The sequence below is a fragment of the Salmo salar genome, chromosome ssa18, assembly GCF_905237065.1.
Source record: "Salmo salar chromosome ssa18, Ssal_v3.1, whole genome shotgun sequence".
Lineage (NCBI taxonomy): Eukaryota > Metazoa > Chordata > Actinopteri > Salmoniformes > Salmonidae > Salmo > Salmo salar.
Window position 1 is genome coordinate 76,804,687 of NC_059459.1, and position 6,000 is coordinate 76,810,686.

Genomic DNA, 6,000 nt, shown 5'->3' on the forward strand with positions numbered 1-6,000 from the left:
TGGCGAGAGTGAGCCCTCTCGCTTTGCCTCTTCCTCTCCGCTGAAACTAGCGAGCGAAACAGCAGTGATCTCTTACTGTACGTAGCCAATATATCTGAAGCTGTCTGGCCAGAAAACGTATTACATGCCATACTATTTCTGTCCAGAAAGCATCAGATTCATGGTCTACACATACGGAGAGAGAGGGGCGCTGTTTGCCTCGCTCTGATGCTTTATCTGAAACCAATGCGTATTTTTGTCAGCGCGGGTCTCGGTCAAATAAATGATCAATATTTCAATATTTTATTTGGTCGGGCAAGGAGATACGGTAGAGCGGGCCAGCCCCCCTAGGGCCCTGCTTTAAGGGTTTGCACCAACCTGCCTGAAGATGGGTGTTGTTTGGGACTATTCACCATTCTATTGATTGGTCCATTAAACGAGGCAAGCTCAATCAAGCACAGATAAAGTATTTGAAATGATTTGAAATAGCATTTGAACTCTGTACAGCATATCCAGCAGCCAGTCAATATAGCATTAAACTGAATTAAAACAACTGAACATGAGGAAGAGGTAAAACATGAAACATTTAAGCTGTCCCATCATGTGTAGCTAATGTGGCACTAAGATATGAGAGAGACACGCACACCACACACACACACGCACGCACGCACGCACGCACACACACACACTCACACTCACACTCACACACACGGCTGTCCTACTTTGTGCAAACTCATGTTTTTCTTCTTATAAGGATACTTAAGCAGGCATAACCAGAGGTGATTTTTGGGCCTTTTGGTCAACTGGGTCCTCAGCCTCAAAGCTAAAGTCAAGCCAAGCCAAGTCAAGTGTGAGTTATAGTTTGACTGGGATAAACTCTGATATCTTGCGTCTCAGTGAGGTTAACAAAATAACAAGACGAGAGAGAGAGTGAGAGTGAGAGAGAGAGAGAGCGAGAGAGAGAGAGAGAGAAAGAGAGAGACATGCCAACGCAGGCTGGATAGGGAGGCATGCATAGTTACCTAAATTGTCTTAGTTCCCTCATCTTTTATTCTTCTGTGTAACCACTGATCTGTGATGATTGGAGAGGAATAAGGACAGGGGTTCTAGGGAACAGGGTCAGGCTAGGATAGGATTGTAATTGGATAGGAATAAGGACAGGGGTTCTAGGGAACAGGGTCAGGCTAGGATAGGATTGTAATTGGATAGGAATAAGGACAGGGGTTACAGAGAACAGGGTCAGGCTAGGATAGGATTGTAATTGGATAGGAATAAGGACAGGGGTTACAGAGAACAGGGTCAGGCTAGGATAGGATTGTAATTGGATAGGAATAAGGACAGGGGTTACAGAGAACAGGGTCAGGCTAGGATAGGATTGTAATTGGATAGGAATAAGGACAGGGGTTACAGAGAACAGGGTCAGGCTAGGATAGGATTGTAATTGGATAGGAATAAGGACAGGGGTTACAGAGAACAGGGTCAGGCTAGGATAGGATTGTAATTGGATAGGAAAAAGGACAGGGGTTACAGAGAACAGGGTCAGCTTCAGCTTGTTAAACTTAACTAGTCACTCAGTGTGGTAGACAATAATATGAATAGTATAGTAACACACACGCAGACACACACACACACGCACACACCCACTCATTCCCCCACACACATATGCACACACAATCACATGCACAATCACACACACACACGCCTACACACACACACCACAGGAGGTTGGTGGCAACTTAGTTGGGAAGGACAGGCTCGTGGTAATGGCTGGAGTGGGTGGGTGGAATGGCATCAGACACGTCAAACACATGGTTTGAAACCATTCCATTCACTCCATTCCAGATATTATTATTTTAGATTTATTTGATTTAACCTTTATTTAACTAGCCAAGTCAGTTAAGAACAAATTCACATTTACAATGACAGCCTACCAAACGGCAAAAGGCCTCCTGCGGGGATGGGGGCCTGGGATTAAAATGAATAAATAAATAAAATATAAATATAGGACAAAACACACATCACGACAAGAGAGACAATTTACACTACATAAAGAGAGACCTAAAACAACAACATAGCAAGGCAGCAACACATGACAACACAGCATGGTAGCAACACAACATAACAACATGGTAGCAACACAACATGGTAGCAACACAACACTACATAAAGAGACCTAAAACAACAACATAGCAAGGCAGCAACACATGACAACACAGCATGGTAGCAACACAACATAACAACAACATGGTAGCAACACAACATGGTAGCAGCACAAAACATGGTACAAACATTATTGGGCACAGTCAACAGCACAAAGGTCAAGAAGGTAGAGACAACAATACATCACGTGAAGCAGCCACAACTGTCAGTAAGAGTGTCCATGATTGAGTCTAGGAAATGAAGAGATTGAAATAAAACTGTCCAGTTTGAGTGTTTGTTGAAGCTCGTTCCAGTCGCTAGCTGCAGCGAACTGAAAAGAGGAGCGACCCAGGAGTGTGTGTGCTTTGGGGACCTTTAACAGAATATGACTGGCAGAACAGGTATTGTATGTGGAGGATGAGGGCTGCAGTAGATATCTCAGATAGGGGGGAGTGAGGCCTAAGAGGGTTTTATAAATAAGTATCAACCAGTGGGTCTTGTGACGGTTATAAAGAGATGATCAGCTTACAGAGGAGTGTAGAATGCAGTGATATGTCCTATAAGGAGCATGGTGGCAAATCTGTTGGCCGAATAGTAAAGAACATCTAGCCGCTAGAGAGTACACTTTCCTGCCAATCTAGAAATGATGTCTCCGTAATCTAGCATGGGTAGAACGGTCATCTGAATCAGGGTTAGAGGAGCGATTACGATAGAGGAAACCAAGTCTAGATTTAACTTTAGCCTGCAGCTTTGATATGTGCTGAGAGAAGGACAGTGTACTGTCGAGCTTTACTCCCAAGTACTTGTATGAGGTGACTACCTCAAGCTCTAAACCCTCAGAGGTAGTAATAACACCTGTGGAAGAGTTCATTCTTCTTACCAATCCACATGACCTTTGTTTTGGAGGTGTTCAGAACAAGGTTAAGGGTAGAAAAAGCTTGTTGGACAATAAGAAAGCTTTGTTGTAGAGCATTTAACACAACATTTGGGGAGGGGCCAGCTGAGTAAAAGACTGTATCATCTGCATATAAATGGATGAGAGAGCTTCCTACTGCATGAGCTATGTTGTTGATGTCAATTGAGAAGAGCGTGGGGCCTAGAATTGAGCCTTGGGGTACTCCCTTGGTGACAGGCAGTGGCTGAGGCCGCAGGTTCTCTGACTTTATACACTGCACTCTTTGAGAGAGGTAGTTAACAAACCAGGCCAAAGACCCCTCAGAGACACCAATACTCCTTAGCCCACAAGAATGGAATGGTCTACCGTATCAAAAGCTTGGCCAAGTCAATATAAATAGGGGCACAATGTTGCTTAGAATCAAGGGCAATGGTGACATCATTGAGGACCTTAAGGTTGAATTGACACATCCATAACTTGAGTGGAAACCAGATTGCATACCCGAGAGAATACTATAGATTTCAAGAAAGTCAGTCAGTTAATTATTGACAAGTTTTTCCAACGCTTTTGATAAACAGGGAAAAATAGAAAAAGGCCTACAACAGTTAGGATTAGCTTGATCGACCCCTTTTAAATAAAGAACGAACCGTGGCTGCCTTCCAAGCAATGGGAACCTCCCCAGAAAGGAGAGACATGTTAAAAAGGTTGGAGATAGGCTTGGCGATGATAGGGGCAGCAACCTTAAAGAAGAAAGGGTCTAAACCATCTGACCAAGATGTTTTTTTTGGATCAAGTTTAAGGAGCTCCTTTGGCACCTCGGACTCAGTGACTGCCTGCAGGGAGAAACTTTGTGGCTGTGCAGGGGAATTAGAGGGAGAAGCATTAGAAGGGGTGGGAGATGAGGAAATGTTGGAAGGGCAAGGAGGCATGGCTGAGTCAAATAGGAATCCTGACTTAAAGAAGTGGTGATTAAAGAGCTCAGCAATGTGCTTCTTGTCAGTAACAGCCACATCATCAACATTAAGAAACATGGGCAGCTGTGAGGAGGGTTTATTCTCCAGGTCTTTATCCGTTTTCCAGAACTTCTTGGGGTTAAACCCACAGTGAGAGAATTGCTCCTTAAAGTAACTAACTTTGGCCTTCCGGATAGCCTGAGTGCACTTATTTCTCATTTGCCTGAACGTTAGCCAGTCAGCTTGAGTATGCATGTGCCGAGCCTTTCGCCAAATGCAATTGTTAAGGTGGAGTAAATCTGCAAGATCACGGTCGAACCAGGGGCGGAACCTGTTTTTAATTCTCATTTTCTTCATGGGGGTGTGTTTGTTAACAATACCATTGAAATTATCAAAAAAGAAGGTCCAAGCGTCTTAGACAGAGGGGATCAAGCTGATTCTATACCATTTTACAGAGGAAGGAAGGCTTGCTCATTAAAGTTTTCTAGCAAGTGTCTATGACAAATCAGGACAAGTCGTTTCACTGAGCAGCCATTACGAACATAGGCTGTAAAACAGTGATCACTAAGGTCATTACAGAAAACACCAGACTGATATCTATCAAGATTATTTGTGAGGATAACATAGAGGAGAGTAGCCTTTTCTGGGTGTTTGGAGTCATACCTTGTAGGATTGGTGATAATCTGAGAAAGATTTAGGGAGTCGCATTGCTTTAGGACTTGGTCAGGTGGTTTAATCATGTCCCAGTTTAGGTCACCTAGCAGGACCAATTCAGACATAGTGTAAGGGGCCAGGAGAGAGCTTAGGGCAGGTAGGGTACAGGCCGGTGCTGATGGAGGACGATAGCACCCATCAACAGTCAACAAAGAGCTATTTGAAAGTTTAACCTGTTGAGGACAGAACCCCGTTCCGCCTGCGGAACCCCTAGCCAACAGCCAATGGCATTGCACGGCGCGAAATACAAAACCAACTAAAATACCACAATTCAATTTTCTCAAACAATCAACTATTTTACACCATTTTAAAGACAAGACTCTCTAACCACATTGTCCGATTTCAAAAAGGCTTTACAGCGAAAGCAAAACATTAGATTATGTTAGGAGAGTACATAGACACAAATAATCACACAGCCATTTTCCAAGCAAGCATATATGTCACATAAACCCAAACCACAGCTAAATGCAGCACTAAACTTTGATGATCTTCATCAGATGACACTCCTAGGACATTATGTTATACAATACATGCATGTTTTGTTCAATCAAGTTCATATTTATATAAAAAAACTGCTTTTTACATTTGCATGTGATGTTCAGAACTAGCATACCCACCGAAAACTTCCGGTGAATTTACTAAATTACTCATCATAAACGTTGACAAAATACATAACAATTATTTTAAGAATTATAGATACAGAACTCCTTTATGCAATCGCTGTGTCCGATTTTAAAATAGCTTTTCGGCAAAAGCACATTTTGCAATATTCTGAGTACATAGCTCAGCCATCACGGCTAGCTATTTTGACATCCGCCAATTTCGGGGTCACCTAAACTCAGAATTACTATTAGAAAAATAGGATTACCTTTGCTGTTCTTCGTCAGAATGCACTCCCAGGACTTCTACTTCAACAACAAATGTTGTTTTGGTTCCAAATAATCCATAGTTATATCCAAATACCTCCATTTTGTTTGTGCGTTCAGGTCACTATCCGAAGGGTAATGCGCGACCGCATTTCGTGACAAAAAATGTCCAAATATTCCATTACTGTACTTAGAAGCATGTCAAACGCTGTTTAAAATCAATTTTTATGCTATTTTTCTCGTAAAATAGCGATAATATTCCAACCGGGCAACGTTGTCTTCATTCAAAGGCTGAAAGAAAAACATGGAGAAGTCTCGTCAACGCGCACCTCCAGTCTCACTGTCCCCAGGCTGACCACTTACAAACTCTGCTGCTGTACTTTGCCCAGAGACAGCAAACACCCCATTCCACTTTCTGGCGGCTTTAGAGAGCCAATGGAAGCCTTAGAAAGTG